This window comes from Ornithodoros turicata, chromosome 2 (assembly GCF_037126465.1).
Source record: "Ornithodoros turicata isolate Travis chromosome 2, ASM3712646v1, whole genome shotgun sequence".
In the NCBI taxonomy this organism is placed as follows: Eukaryota; Metazoa; Arthropoda; class Arachnida; order Ixodida; family Argasidae; genus Ornithodoros; species Ornithodoros turicata.
In genome coordinates, this window is record NC_088202.1 from 16,028,555 (window position 1) to 16,045,132 (window position 16,578).

General features: G+C 43.4%; 2 long non-coding RNA genes across 2 annotated transcripts; both read left to right on the top strand.

The window, feature by feature from the left end:
• Positions 1–4,251: 4,251 nt before the first annotated feature.
• On the top strand, positions 4,252–8,090 carry LOC135385227 (uncharacterized). Its single transcript, XR_010420361.1, has 3 exons — positions 4,252–7,919; positions 7,979–8,011; positions 8,071–8,090. It is a non-coding gene; the product is annotated as an uncharacterized LOC135385227 (long non-coding RNA).
• A 71-nt stretch (positions 8,091–8,161) lies between these two features.
• LOC135383154 (uncharacterized) lies at positions 8,162–8,443 on the top strand. Its single transcript, XR_010419699.1, has 4 exons — positions 8,162–8,186; positions 8,242–8,271; positions 8,328–8,354; positions 8,413–8,443. It is a non-coding gene; the product is annotated as an uncharacterized LOC135383154 (long non-coding RNA).
• Positions 8,444–16,578: the final 8,135 nt, after the last annotated feature.

The window sequence follows — 16,578 nt, forward strand, 5'->3', positions numbered from 1 at the left end:
AATACATCCCCAAGCGGGGAGTTTTAATCGTCATTTACCAACGATCATCTCACCTATCAACTTTCTACACAAAATGGGAGCTGCATGGAAGCTTTTCACTCGATGTTTTGGAAAGGAATATCATGATGAGCGGGAGACGGCGGACGAGAAAAAATGGCGACTTAAACAAGAAATATATGAAGCAAAAGCAGAAGCTGTGAGGAGGTTCCTCGCACACGAGCGTCTTATAGAAATGAAGCGTCGTTCCGCAAAAAGTCAAGACGATCAAATCGATTGGTGAGATGTACAATAAATCCATTTCTCACATCATCACTTATTCATTGTCTCATTTACTTTTGCATCGTGATGTCTGACGCAGGTCGATTTGCTTTTATCCACCCTGCAAGGGTTATTATTTGCGGTCCTTCCATGTCGGGTAAAACCTATCTCGTTCGTAACATTTTAAGAAATCTTACAGTATTCACTGTAGTCCCAGAGCAAATCTTTTACGTTAGCAAATATGATGCGACCTGGCAAAATGAATTCGCAAATGATGTTACATTCCAGAAAGAGCTACCAAAGACATGGGATGAGAGCGTGCCTACTTTGATTATAGTCGACGATCTCATGACTGAGAAGAATGTGATGCAAGAAATGGTTCATCTCTATACGAGAGCATCACATCATAAGAACGCATCCATTGTTTTTCTTTGTCAGTACTTATTTCACAACGACGTCAACTATAGAACATTATCTCACAATAGCACATATATAATATTATTTAATAATTTAAGGTCACGCACGCAGCTGGAACTTTTAGGACGCCAGATCTTCGGCAAAGCTCAATTACCATACTTTATCAGTGCATTTGAGCAGGCAACAGAGAAACCATTTGGTTATCTAGTGATTGACCTACACCCTCTGACGCAGTCTCAATTTCGTCTGCGAACAGGCATTACTGGAAACGTTCGACAGTTTGTTTTCTTGCCAAAATGAAAACTCTGCGTCATCATTTAACTTTTCTAAAAGTCCTTGCAACATGTACACCTAAAGAGCGCGATGAGATTTTAAAGGAGGCGCCACCTCATAGCATAGAAGCTCTTTCTGAAGTCTGTAAGAATATATTGAATGGTAATATTAAGCTACCGCCCAGATTGTTCAAAGAGCTGGAAAAGTATAAACACACCATTCGATACATTGCATATAAAACGCTGCACAAATCACCAAAAAGACTAAGATCATTCCTCTATCGTCAGAGGGGTGGATTAGTGCCACTAATCCCCTTATTACTCACGGGATTAACCAGTGTGCTCGGTGGTGTCGCAGGTCGTGCTCTAGCAAAGACGGTAGGTGTCTAAAAAATGGCTACAAAGGTTGAGGTATTGACTCCTATCGAATCAATTCTGGAATCTAACGAAAGCGATGATATTAAAGTAAAACGAATGTTAACTGCTATGTACTACATTATAAAAAATCATCAGAAACCATCTAATGAAACAGAGCCAGCATCCACAGTACAGGAAGAAAAAAATGATGAGTCACTTCCAATGGGACGCTCATTTGATTACAATTCGCTTCCTTCTAATGTCAACATTAAAAAAGTAAGACGTGTAGTCTCAGTGCTACCTAGGAGCTTGACTTGGAATGATAAGGGAGAAATCATTCATAACAACCAAACAATCGCTGGTTCTAATATAAAAGAATTGGTGTTGCATCTGTCCGGACACAAGAAAGGGAAGCCTGCCTGGTACCGAAAAGTGGCAAAGTTCTTGCAGCCACACAAAATACGTCAGAAGAGGAAAGCAAGGAAACGTATACTCTGGGAAACGTATAAATCGCCCCAAAGAACAAAGTTGCTTTCATCATCATCATCAGATGAATATATCACAGAAGAAGAATGAATTATAGGGATCCAAACGCTGGTTTGGGGGGGGTTGCCCGATACTGCAGAGGTCGAAACATCTCTAAGAAACAGGCAATCGAAGAACTACAGCGAGATGATGTCTACACACTTTACAAAGAAGGAAGACGTAGATTTAAGAGAAGAAAGACCATCTCACTGCACATCGACGATCTTCATCAAGCAGACCTGATTTCATTCCTGCAGTACAAGAAACAAAATAAAGGATTTTCCTTCATACTCATTGTGATAGACTGCTTATCAAGACGACTCATGGCTACACCCATTAAGACCAAGCGTGGTGAAGATGTGAAGAAAGGATTGATCAAGCTCTATAGGAGTCATAAAGCCTATCCAAATCTCTTGCAGGTAGATAGAGGGCGAGAGTTCTATAACAAACATGTGAAAGCATGGTGTAAACGTCACTCAATACATATGTATAGCTCTTTTTCACCCCTGAAGGCTGCGGTCATTGAGAGGGCGATCAGGACTATTAAAGCTAGACTTTATCGTTATTTCGCCAGTAAAGGCCATCACAAGTACATTGCTGTTCTCCCAAAGATCATCGCTGACTACAATTCATCATATCACTCGACTATCAAGATGGCCCCGAACGACGTCGATAAAAATAACGAGATTGAAATATTCAATAGACTTCACAGTAAAAATGACAACAAACCAAACAAGATTACATTGAATATCGGTGATCAGGTGCGCGTACTCACAAGTAGATCAATTTTTGACAAGGGGTACATTGGGCACTGGTCCTTAGTTGTCTACACGATCACACGATACAAGAACTCGGATCCACCAGTGTTTTACATAGCTGGACCAGATGGGGTCGAAGACGATGCAACTTACTATGCCAATGAATTGCAACGTGTAGTGAAATCGCAAGACGACCCATACCCGATTGAACGCATAGTAAGTCGAAAGAAAATAAACGGTGTCACACATTATAAAGTGAAATGGCTAGGTTACGATGACTCATTTAATTCCTGGGTTCCAGCCCAAGATGTCGCGAAGTTCTGATTTTTACATGTATCTCCTATCCAATGATTGCATGGATATGCACCCGAACAACAGTCTCAATGACTTTACAATCACTCTGAGTGCACCACTACAAGTGAATGAAGAATATGAAGTTGGCCTGCATGAACTTTCCATCTCTAATGTATTCTACAACGTTCCACGGACTAACGATGCTACTATACATATTACTTCCAGAAGCATTATTGAGCTGCATAAGGAAGTTGTTGTGATAACGACTTTGGAACATGCGCTGCAAGATTTTTTAAAAGAATTCAACATCGCATTTGGTTATGTTGATGGAAGGTACACATTCCAACTACCTCAAATAATTCGTTCTATTAAGTTTTTGGATGAAGAACTGCAACAAGCCATGGGTGTGTCCACTATACAGGGTTTGAAAGTTGCAGGTGCAAAAGTTCCACGTCAGAACATGTACATGGGAGAGGAAGCTATCTCAAAGATGCTTTTAAAGGAAGAGGTGACTATCATTACACAATATGCTCCAATCATATTCATACCAGGTCGCCCTATCACTGTCACACTAAATCGCTTCTTTAAAAGATATGAAATCGATGGAAAGATACAATTTCAAAACAATACCTATACATTATTGGTCCCACGTCTCTTTGTTATCCCTGAACAACTCAAGAGACTCCTCAAATTAAACTCCAGTAAACTGTTAGAAAATACAACACAATACATTGGAGATCCATTTACATTCAGTTTTAGTGTTGTTCTAGAAAAAGTAATACTTGCAAGGGAAGAAGTCCAAATTCCACCAAATTATTACGAGACACCACGTTCGCTTCTACAAGCTATCAGAGGTGTGATAGGCAGCAATGCTATACTAACATACAATGAAGATACACAGCTGTTTACTTTCACTCCACTTGATGGAGTAACTATAGATCTTTCTGAATATTTGAGTAATATGTTGGGTTTCGCACCAATTCAGTCTATTGCAAACACCACCACCGGAACCACACCACTCAATCTTAAACCATTGTTTCATAATTTCGTGATTTATTGTGATATTATCGAATCATCTCATATAGGTGCAAAAAAGTTTCCCATTTTGAAACTCGTCCCATATTTACATAAAGATGATCCCCAGATTCATTACAGCTTCCATAACGTGCAATATTTGAAGCTGTTACAGAATGAAATCACGTCAATTTCGATTAAGTTGTATGATGAGACAGGTCGTCCACTTCATTTTAGAGGACCAGGTCGTACAGCTCTAGTTCTACACTTCAAAAATGTATCTTAAAGAAGTGCCGGAGATCCATTATGGATTGGGACTTGGTGATTTAGTACCGTATAAAGGACCTCTTTTTCAATCTGGGAATGGCTTCTTTAGTTCTTTGCGTAAGCTAGCATTGCCACTATTGCATCGTGCAAAGCCTTACATAGCCCGTACTGCGATGAGCGCAGCGAAAAATTTGGCGAAAAAGTTATCTGAAGGGCAAAACATCAAGCAAGCACTGAGAGCAAGCTCAAATGAATTAGGCACACAGATTTTGAAGGACATTGCAGGCAGCGGACATCGAAGGAAAAAGAGGAATAGAAGAGACATTTTCGATTAATCCTCTGTAACCATGAAATAAAGAAGACACTTTTTTTTCATATGTTGATGTTTCTTCCTTATAAAGAAAAAAGGTTTTTCTATGGAAAAGGGTCGCACTCCGAAAATGGCGACCAAGAGGGGTTAGAAGTCGGGACAATGGGTCGCCCCCTTTCACCTGTAGAAAGTGTGGCGGACAATGCTTCGAAACGGCCATCGCATTCCGAAATACAGGTGGCCCCAGGTAGGGCTGGCTTGTGAGGGTGTTGTCAAAAGGTAAAAGGGGGATTGGAGGACAATGATTCCAATCGTGAACGGGATCGCATTCAGAAAAGTGGTCGGCGGGGGGTTAGAGGAGTGGAACGGCTGATGGTTAGCAAAAACGGACCATGCTCGCCAGCGGACAATGTCAAATTGTAGGGGGACTGGAGGACAATGATTCCAATTGTGAACAGGATTGCATTCTGAAAACAGCGGGTCAGTGGGGGGTTAAAAGTGTGCATCAGCATCCAAGCTGGTTAGAAGTTGAGCAATGGGGCGCCTTTCACTTGTAGAAAGTGTGGTGGACAATGCTTCGAAACGACCATCGCATTCCGAAATACAGGTGGCCCAGGTAGGGTTGGGTTGAGAGGGCGATGTCAAAAGGTAAAGGGGGATTGGAAGAGTCTTTTTGCTCGGGTAAGATGCTAACAAATAAAGCTATGAGGAAAGCATTGTACCTTTTCATTTGCAAAGATGTCACAGGTCAACGTTGTACACGCACAGTCCCAGCTGGCTTTGAAGGGGGAGTGTGAGTTATTCAACATACCTCCGACCCAAGTTTCAATAGAATCATGCGAGGCGCAAGTTTATTATCCTGTTTCTACAATCAGCGGGGGAGAATCGACGATCGAATGGAACATAACAAATCTCTCAGACTTGTATCTCGATTTATCATCTCTGTATTTTAATATAACTATGCAGATATTGAGGTCGGACGGGAGTGAACCAATTACCCGAAGAGCAGATGGTATCACTGAGGACATTGTATTCCCAGTCAACAACTTGGGTGCCGCTTTATTTAAATATGTAACCATTCACTTGAATCAACGTCTTGCAAGCAGCAACTGTTTGAACTCCTATCGATGTATGATTGATACCCTACTTCATACGAATACTCATCTGCAGAAGACTTTAGATGATTGTGCAATGTATACATATGATACAGGAGAGCATGCAGCAAATGATCCAGTCGCTCGGGATGCAAAGTTGCGCATAGCTAGGACAAGTGGGGGGAAACTATTTGAAATTGTCATGAAAGTTAACACAGACCTCACAAACCAAGGGAGGCTTTTGTTACCCGGTGTGGGGGTTCGAGTGACTGCTCTACATAATACGGATAGCTTTAGATTGCTAACTGGCACCAATGAAACTCATAAGCATCAATTGAAAATCCACAGCGCGGCACTTGTAGCACGCAAAGTCAAAGTTAGCAACTCAAGTTTTATTGCACACCAGAAAGCCCTTAGATCATCCCCGGCATGTTACATCATGCGTGGACTAGAAAGCAAAGTCCGCTCGCTTTCGCCGGGCCTTCATGATGCAATCTTTGAAAACTTATTCCCTGATAGAATTCCTGATCAACTTACTGTATGTCTAGTTCGCACCGAAGCTTATCAGGGTGATTACAAGTCGAGCCCCTTTTGTTTCGAACATTTTAATGTTAGTTCTGTAACACTATCAGTTGATGGACACAGGAAGCAACTATCCTATGACTGGGAAAATGATCTGGGTAGAGCAAGCTACTACGAATTCTTGTATCAACTGAATGAAAAACATGTTGAGTTGAGTTATGAAAAATATAAAAAAAATTCCTTTATCATGCATTGGAACTTGAGTGCTGACGAAAGTTTTGGTTCCTACTTTAATCCATTGCGGAAGGGCAATTGCAGGATTGAAATGAAGTTTGCTAAGCCATTACCTTGCGCAGTGTCGGTTATACTTATTAGTGAAGCACCCAAGATTTTATCAGTTGATGGTGATCTTGTTGTTCGAGTGGACTAAGCATGAATGTGTTTGATCTGGAATTATTGTTTTCTCTGAACCATGAAACTTTGAATCTGTATCGCGGGACCTTCGCAATTGATATGGTACCAAGTTTAACGACAGAAGGGTTTATAGTTATCAATACACACCCACACGACGGTCCAGGAGAACACTGGCTATTGTACATGAGAGACAGGAATGACAAGTACATCTATGTGGACAGCTTTGGTCTACCACCGATTGAAGAAGAGCTGCTAGATCTACCTGTTGATCAGTACTGCGAGAAATGCATTCAAAGCATTTACAGCTCACACTGTGGACTTTTTGTTTGTTTCTTTGCTTCCCGCCTTTGTAAGAATTACCAACTCAAGAGCATTGTTTCCTTATTTGACAATAACCTTGTACACAATGACCTCAAGATAATAAAAATGATTGAAGAGGAATACCTCATTTAAAGAAAAATGTCTCATTTTATTTCTTCAATGTACAGACCTCTTTCAGATAGTCCTCCAGACTCGACACCTTGCGACAACCATCTTTCTTGCGACGCACGATGTATTCCGAGTGTTGGATGTAAAAGTTTCGAATTATTGGTCGCTTGAGTCCAGCATTAAGTATGGTTGGAGAGATATTGTCACCCTGACGATATCGTCGCAACAAGTCACACTTGATGGCGACGAAGCGTTGGAGCCTCCGACTAATCTTTCCTCGTTTCGTCCGCATCGGAAACGGGAGAATTTGCATAATGAGACGAAAATCGGCCTCTGGCCCGTTGCAGTTCAGATAGGAGTTTAATTTCATCAAATCCTTGTACATCAGCCATTGTACCGTCAAAGCAAATCGTTCACTGGGCTTCATGGTTGATCCGAGCTTGGATGGCAACCGAGATAAGGTCGGATGTTATTGTCTAGCCAATGAGATGGATTCGATGACCACAATCCACCACAACGACAGCGTCGCAGATGCTCATCATATTGTATAAAGAAAGTTCTGGGTGGTGGCTTCAATGTCTTCACAAGAGGAAGATCCCCCGTCAGGAGACAATCAGAATCTTAACAAAGAATCACATTTTTAGAGAGGGAAAAACGGGAAAACTTTCTATACATACAATCGTCCTCGGAGACCGCGTAGCACTTCTGCGCTTCCATCGTCGACTGTGAGGGGGATGTTGAAAAGGAATCCGATGGAGAGGATGTGCATACTTTCCCTATTGGTTGCGTTTTTCCTTAGTTTGCAATTGGTTGTTTACTACAAAGACTTTTGCTACATGTGGATTTCTCTAGCCCACCATCTTGTTGCTAAAAGTTGTTTATACAAAGTAGGAGAGGATGTGATATGATAATGAGGATGCGTCAGCTTTAAAAAATGAAGATTTGGTTCCTAGAGCATCACTTGGAAGCAATATGGCCAACGATGGTGGTAAGTTTTGATGGTTTTTACCTTAAAGTTAGGTTTCTTATGAAGGTTGTCTTTCTCAGTTTTCTCCAGTTTTGAAGATGATGATGATAGTGGTGAGTTTTGGTGGTTTTTCTCATCAAGTTCATTTTCTTAAGAATATTATCTTTCTCAGTGTTCACGTCGAGCCCTGTGTTTTACTTCGAAGATGGTAAGGAAATGGTGAATATGAAAAGCGAGAAGTATCTAAAGTTCCATTCTTTTCAGCGCCTGAGTCGCCACCACCAAGCTGTATGTATTAGCGACATTTCATAGATTTCATGTTAATATATGAGTTTCATTTCAGATGAATCAGTTTGTGTGGTATCAAATGAAAGTACGTACCAGCATATGACTTTGATTACTTGATCTTAATAGCAAATATCTTTTTAGATGATCACAGGGTACCACCACCAGACAGTGAGTATAGTTATAGATCCTGTTTCCATGTCTGATCTTAATTGCAAATATCTTTTAGATGATCATCGGGTACCACCTCCTGACAGTGAGTATAGTTATAGATCTCGTTACCATGCTTGATATTAATAGTTGTTGTCTTTGTTTTCAGACTACCCGGCCCCCCCTATGCAGTGTATGTATTAGTGAACATTCTCTTTCAGGATATAGTGTTCCAGTGGCATATCGTTTTTATGTAGCCGATATTAATAGTTGTTGTCTTTGTTTTCAGACTACCCTGGCCCCCCTATGCAGTGTATGTATTAGTGAATGTTCTCTTTCAGGATATAGAGTTCCAGTGGCATATCGTTTTTATGTAGCCGATATTAATAGTTGTTGTCTTTGTTTTCAGACTACCCCGACCCCCCTATGCAGTGTATGTATTAGTGAATGTTCTCTTTCAGGATATAGAGTTCCAGTGGCATATCGTTTTTATGTAGCCGATATTAATAGTTGTTGTCTTTATTTTCAGACTACCCCGGCCCCCCTATGCATCGTATGTATAAGTGAATGTTCTCTTTCAGGATATAGTGTTCCGATGGCATATCGTTTTTTATGTAGCCGATATTCATAGTTGTATTTGTTTTCAGACTACCCTGGCCCCCCATTTTCAGATTACCCTGCCCCCCCTATGCAGTGTATGTATTAGTGAACATTCTCTTTCAGGATATAGTGTTCCAATGGCATATCATTTTATGTACATGATGATATTCATAGTTGTTGTCTTTGTTTTCAGACTACCCCGGACCCCCTATGCATTGTATGTATAAGTGAATGTTCTCTTTCGAGATATAGTGTTCCGGTGGCATATCGTTTTTATGTAGCCGATATTCATAGTTGTTGCATTTGTTTTCAGATTACCCTGCCCCCCCTATGCATCGTACGTATATGTGAATGAAAGTGTGGATGTTGTTCTTTAATATTTAGGTTCTCTTTCAGATCATTGCTGCTACTGCTGCAGTGAGTCATCTGGTTGGGTAAGCAATGTGGCGAATGCTGATTATATGTTATCTTTCAGATCCTGACGCCATTAGGGACATTATTCGAGAAAGTTTATTTCAATCATTATTTGATTTGCTAACTATGGAATAAAAATATTTTCTGTTGTAGAAAATGTGTACTGTCTTGTATGTTTCTTCTGTTTCAGGTGTGAAGGTTTTTCCGCTGGGGTTTTCTCCTTCACGCAGATTGGCAACATAATTGGCAATCCCCAGCACCATTGGCTTTAATTAGCATTACTAAGCATCATTGACTTTAATTGGCATTAATAAAATATTTTTCACTTGTACAAATGTGTATGTCTATTGCTTGCATGTCTTCAGGATGAAAGTATGCTATGTTAAGTGCGGTAGGAAAACTCCCCGCTTGGGGATGTATTAAAAGATGTGGAAAGGGAATAAGATGTATTTTGCATGTTCACGCATGTTCAAACGCGAGAAGGAAACCCCTCTCTACGCGACGCGCGGCCGCGAAACGCGCGGGGCGGTCTTGGTGCGTGCTCCTCCTTGGCGCGAACGCTCTTGCTCCAAATACCTTCCTATCTAGAGCGGTGGGGAATGATGGTCACCATGCTCTTTGGTTACCACGCTCTTCCCCGCTCTACTACTAGATATATATAGCGGCTCTCAAAATGCTTGAGGAAAAAGAAAAGATACATATGCACACACACATCTGAAAAAGTAAAGCACCAGCACAAGGAGGTAGGAATCATTGGTCTACAACAGAGAGCTCCATGTTCTACAGGTTGCGTACCTGCCAAGAGTTTCCTAATGGCACAAACAGTGAAACCAGATTTTGGCAAGCACTGTATTTCTTTAAAGGGAGATATATATATATATATATATAGCGGCTCTCACAATGCTTGAGGAAAAAGAAAAGATACATATGCACACACACATCTGAAAAAGTAAAGCACCAGCACAAGGATGTAGGAATCATTGGTCTACAACAGAGAGCTCCATGTTCTACAGGTTGCGTACTTGCCAAGAGTTTCCTAATGGCAAAAACAGTGAAACCAGATTTTGGCAAGCACTGTATTTCTTTAAAGGGAGAGAGAGATATATATATATATAGCGGCTCTCACAATGCTTGAGGAAAAAGAAAAGATACATATGCACACACACATCTGAAAAAGTAAAGCACCAGCACAAGGAGGTAGGAATCACTGGTCTACAACAGAGCTCCATGTTCTACGGGTGGCGTACCTGCCAAAAGAGTTTCCTAATGGCACAAACAGTGAAACCTGTTTTTGGCAATATACAAATGAGTCACAATAAAAAAACTGTACCAGAAAGGGAAGACACTACACAGGAGGAACTGTTACGGTGTGCAGGCGATGCAAGTGGTAACACAGACTATGCATGCATGTGATGTACAAACTCAGACATACACTAGCTGTGGGTCAGGTGACGACTTGCGCAACAACTGACGGCTCAGCTTTGTTCAGGCATAGTCTGGTATTGCACCTTTTGCACATTCATTATGCCAACTTGTACCCTTGCTTTGTTCCTCTGTTATTTGACCCAGTGACAGCTTTCATTGACTTAACAGGATCAAAGTTGTCATTGGACGAAATTAGAGGGAAAAAAGCTGGGGCACAAGTTGCATAGTGAAAGTGCAGTAGGTGCAGCATCAGATTGGGCATGAATGAAGCTAAGCCGTTGCTTGTTGTATAACACTACACTATACTAACAGTGTACGAGGCAATGATCCATGCTGTCAGTTTTTGCAAATGGGGCCATATACCGTTGTTGACAATCATTCCAACAGTAATTACATGTTGGTCATTTACAACTTGTCTTGTTGATAACTTCTTCACTATCCTCCATGTTTTGAGGAGTAGAATGGTGCTACGGAGTAGAGAATTTGCCAGCCAGCCTTGTCGGCTCTCTCACGTGCATGCCGCAACCAAGTCTGTATTGCCTTTTGAGTCTCTGCCACAGTACCAACATCAGAAGTCTTGCTGACAGCATCTGCAAAAATGAATATATTCACTGAACTGCAAGCACTTTGCAATACTTAGACCACTCAAATAATTACTGTTGGGATACCTGGCAATGAGCGAGCTGATCATGCTGCTACGGCTGTGCTAACAAGTGACATAACCCCTTTAGAAATTCCATATCAAGACCTCAAACTATGTCTAAAAAGATGCATCAATAACGACTGGCAGACATCTTGGGACCAGCAAACCAATAATAAATTACACAGTATTAAGCCCAATGTAGGCACCTGCTCACAAGGTATGTCCAGTCGACTATATGAAGTGCTATCCTCTCGCCTTCGTTTGGGACACACATACTTGACGCATGGGTATCTTCTACGAGGAGAAGACCCACTGGAATGCAACCACTGTGGGGAACAGCTTTCGATCATTCATATCCTCATCACGTGTCCAGCGTACCAACATCTTCGTCAACATCATTTTGCTCCCTCTTATAGAACCTTCTTGCCCCTCCACCCAATGCTTCTGCTGGATGATGACAGCTTTGTTCCTTTTGAGAACGTGTATAGGTGTTTTAAAGATGCTGGGTTTTTAAAACATCTGTAATTTTAAATACTAATGCAACAGTTACTCACATTTTAGTCCTACACATGTACTTTTTAACTAACTAGTCTTCAGTGGTATTTGGCGCATTATGGCCTTTGTGGCTGATGCGCCAATAAAACCCGAATCAAATCAAATCAAATAATTACTGAAGAACACTTTGGCAAAAATTTTTATTGTAAGGGTATACAAATATTGTAGATTCTTGTTCCCACTCTTAGCGCATGCCTTCACTTTTTAGATAACCGTGCCATGTTTCGCTGCAGTGACCTGTAGGATCTTTTAGGTAGGAAACAGCAACATGTTCTGGGCGATTTGGAATTCGAGCACAGTGCCTAATTCTCCAGCGCTTGGACATGCTTCCAACAAATGGAGCGGGTGTTTTCAACACGGATGGAGCATAACCTGCAATCTGGAGCATTCAGAGGCATTCGTAAATGTTAGTGGTCGCGAATGTATCGACTGTGTGTGCCCAATTCACGAAATTTTAGGGGCGTGAAATAATAGGGTTGTACAGTATGTCGACGTACACACCAGTCGTCTCGTCTCACTGGCGTCACCCCCGGCGTCGGGAACTTGGCGCCTCCATCGCCTGGCAACAGCCGCAGTAGCCCCCTCCTGCACCAACGGTTGGGTCGCCGCAGGAGGGAGACCCCCACGTATAGCTGTGCGTGGCTTTCCCGTGTCTGGGGAAAGGGGGATCCTGGCAGTTGAGTAGACTCGGAGGTTGCTTTGGACCCTTCGGGGCCCCTCCGGGAAAACAACACACTGCTTTGGCCCCTGCTTCCCATAGACGGGTGGTCCTGGAAGGCCCGGCCAGGACTATTCAGCTAGTCGCCATCTCTCCTTTCATTGCTTTCTCTTTATCTTCTCCCCCGTTTGCTCCCTTTCTCTTTTCACCTACTTTGGCGGCAAGGGTCAACCTTGGGCAGTCTTTCACCTTCAGAAGCTGCACGTGGGTATAGTGTGAACGTACCTGCTACGGCGCTAAGCGCGGTCCCCTGGTTGGGCTCCGTGGTGGGCGGCAGGACTTTTGCACCGAATAGTTCCATTATATGTATGGCTTCTAATTCTTTATCACCCAATGATCGGAGACTGAAAAGGTCCCGCACCGAGCATAAGAATACTTCCCTATACAGACCCGAACCTGAACCATGGTATACAAAGTTTCTCGGGGTACCCTCCAAAGACGAAACAAAACCACTTTCGAAAATGTCACCATTTGCAGTTCCTAAAGCATTGGAAAGTGTAGTTGGCAAGAACTACAGCGCCAAGAAGCTGAGCAGTGGTGACATTCAAGTCCAAGTGGAGAACCGAAAACAAAGTAATGCACTGTATTCCCTCACCCACATCGGAGAAACAGCTGTAACCGTAAGCTCTCACCGCAGTTTGAACTTCGTAGGTGGTGTGATATTTGAGAGTGAACTACTTGAGTGCTCAGACTCCGAACTTGAGGAAGGGCTGGCTGACGTGGGTGTAGTCTCAGCAAAACGAATCGTGATGCGCAGAGATGGAAAAGAGATTCCCACGAAACACGTAGTCCTGTCTTTCAAGCTCCACAGTCTTCCATCAACAATCAAAGCTGGCTATCTAAACTGTCATGTGAGGGCATATATCCCAATCCAAGACGCTGCTACAAGTGCCAGAAGTTTGGCCACGGTTCGCATGTGTGTCATGGACAGGCTGTCTGTGCAAGGTGTGCTGGCAAAGACCACTCGTCAGAGACATGCTCAAATGATATCCGTTGCACCAACTGTGAAGGTAGCCACCCCGCGTACTCCAGATCCTGTCCTTTCTGGCAGGAGGAGAAACAGGTTCTCAAAATAAAGTTTGAGCAAAACGTCACGTACCGAGCGGCGAGAGCCCAGCTACAGTTCCAGAAGAAAGGAACTTTCTCTGATGTGGTGCGCAGGGGAGTGGCACCACTCAGAGTTTCAGTGGAGACCCAGACCTCTGGGCCTCCACACCACACTCCCCAACTGAAAGAGAGGGTCACAGAGGTGCTTCCTCCAGTGGCCACACAGCCAATCACCCAGGGAGAGGCCGCCACAGCCTCAAAGGAGGTTGTTGTATCTCCCTCCGTTTGGGACGGGATTGCCAAGGGCCTGTCCCAAAGTACAAGCCAAGACATGGATGTCGATGATGACGACTGCTTATCGCAGAAGTCGTCATCGAGTCTTCCAAGTACTACTACTTCGTCCTTGGGCAAAGAGCAGAGAAAGAAAAACACCGGCAGAGGACGGGGTCTGAAAGGCAAAGAACAGCAAAAGGCCCCTCCACCAAGGATACAAGCTCCTTGATTCTTTACATTCATGTTTCCACATTTCACGGGGTCTTCACGTTTTCAGGTTGCATTTCAGTCCTTGGTGATCCCCTTCTTCTGCTTACTCCTAATGAGTTCCAGTTGCAAGAGTATCGTTCAGTGGAACTGTCGTCGTCTTCTGGGGAATCTTGATGACATCGATGATATATCAGTCAGACACAGTGCTGTCTGTTTCTGTCTTCAAGAAACTAATCTGAACTTTGAAAATCCATGCCACCTCCGACGGTGGAACGTATACAGAAAAGACCGAACGAATGCTGCACGTGCTTCTGGAGGTGCGGCCATCCTCACGGCGAGAACACTCCCCACGAGAGATGTCCCACTTTCTACAAATCTTGAGGCTGTTGCAGTGCAGATTTGCACTGACCGTGGGATGACGGTGTGTTCTCTGTACCTGCCACCATCAGCTAAGGTCGAAGAAAAACAACTTCAAGACCTTCTCAGACAGCTGCCACAGCCTTTTGTGCTGCTTGGAGATTTTAATGCACACCATCCCCTGTGGGGTTGTTCAAAAGTTGACACACGAGGTAGGATGTTAGAGAAAATGCTAACATTTGCCAATCTGCCTTCTCAACACATGGAGTGCAACACATGTCAATTCGGCTTCACAGACTTTCTCAGCTATTGACATTTCACTATGTAGTCCATCTGTATTCCAAGACATTTCATGGACAGTTGCCGACGGTCCTTACAGTAGCGACCACTTCCCTCTTGTATTAAAGTCAATCAACTGGCAGCTACCCTCACTACCCGACCACCCCGTTGGAAAACACAATTTGCCGATTGGGGCTCCTTTAAACAAGAAGCCATTCTGTCAGCAGAATCACTTCATGGACTCGGCATTAATGAAGCAAATGACACCATTACAGACATTATTATTAACGCAGCCACTAAATCCATTCCGCAATCTTCAGGTCGTCTCCCTAGACGCTGCAAGCCCTGGTGGACGAGTGATTGTGCGAACACCAGACGGGAGCAGAACCAAGGGGATGAAACTCGCGAGTTCCTTTGCGGACTAAAGTGAGGCGCTGCGAGCCTTTCGCGTCATCAAACGTCATGAAACGTCAAAATTTTTACGTCGAAGCACGAGTTCTCTACCGAGAGCATCCCATTGGCTCCTGCGGCCGCTCCTCTGGTATGCGAGCGCTCATTGGTCGGTTTGAAATTATAACCTCTTCGTGGCGCGGGAAAGCCGGCACCGCCGTGTCTGGGGTGCCGGAGCGGCCGGGGAAGGTCGCCGTAAAGTTTCGAAATATATGGTGCAGCAGGGACGCACGCAAAGCATCTTTGCCGGTGCCGCTTTGGATGGTTTTTAGTGCCCGTCGATACCGACTCTGCAAAAGTCGAATCCTCTTGGATACTTCTGCAAGTAGATTCAGTGATAGATAAGTGGAAGGCAGGACTGCTTCGCTTGCTTGCCGCGACAACGATTCAAGAAGCATCTGTGTTTTTCCACTCCATGGCAGGTAAGTCAGTTCCTATTCCATTCTGCTGCTTAGAGTAACATAGCATAGCACCGCACCTGTGGCATATACGGAACATTTCGGCCGGTAGAATTTTTAGTTTTCACATTTTCTGATCCCTGTTCTGGCCTTTCTTGCTCAGGTATCAACTAGGTACTGCTCAACTCATATCTGCTTCAGAAAAGCATCTGCATGGACGCAATAGAATGGGTATGCCACTCTGAGTGGTTGGAACATCATCTTTTGGTTTAGCAGCAGCACAGGTTCCTTTGTGACGGGTCAGCCTTGACATGTGCCACTACACAAGCAGCAAAGGAATATGGACATGTTTTCAGTCATGCTGGATTTGTGAATGTGTGTGCCTGTGCAGTGAATTTACTGATCTACTGTGAAATCTTCCACGTGAGACATATCAGCTAACAGTGAAGGCGAAGTTGCTTCGGCATATATTACTCGAACTTCAGAAACAATGTTCATGTGAAGTTTGTGTTTCGCGCAGATACAGAAGGCTGCATATGTATGATTTGGAAATACCAATCCCGAAAAATAAAGCACCTTGTGCAACAGAAAGAGCCAACGCTTCCGCGTTTTATTTATTTCACTGGATGCGAACGAAAATGCAGAACCGCCAAAGCGGGGGAGAGAACAGAGGGGAAAGGAAAAAAGAACGCCTCGGTAGCGTCGCTTTACGTCACCCGTCACCCAGGGAGACAAAATGAAAGAAAGCAAAAAACTTCTCTACCGAGGCCCAACGATTGGCCCGACGTCAGAGGTCACGTGAGTTTTTCCCGACAATAGAAATATACTACACGTTCATTCCCCTGGCAGAACCGTGCATGGGATAAGTTTAGACGA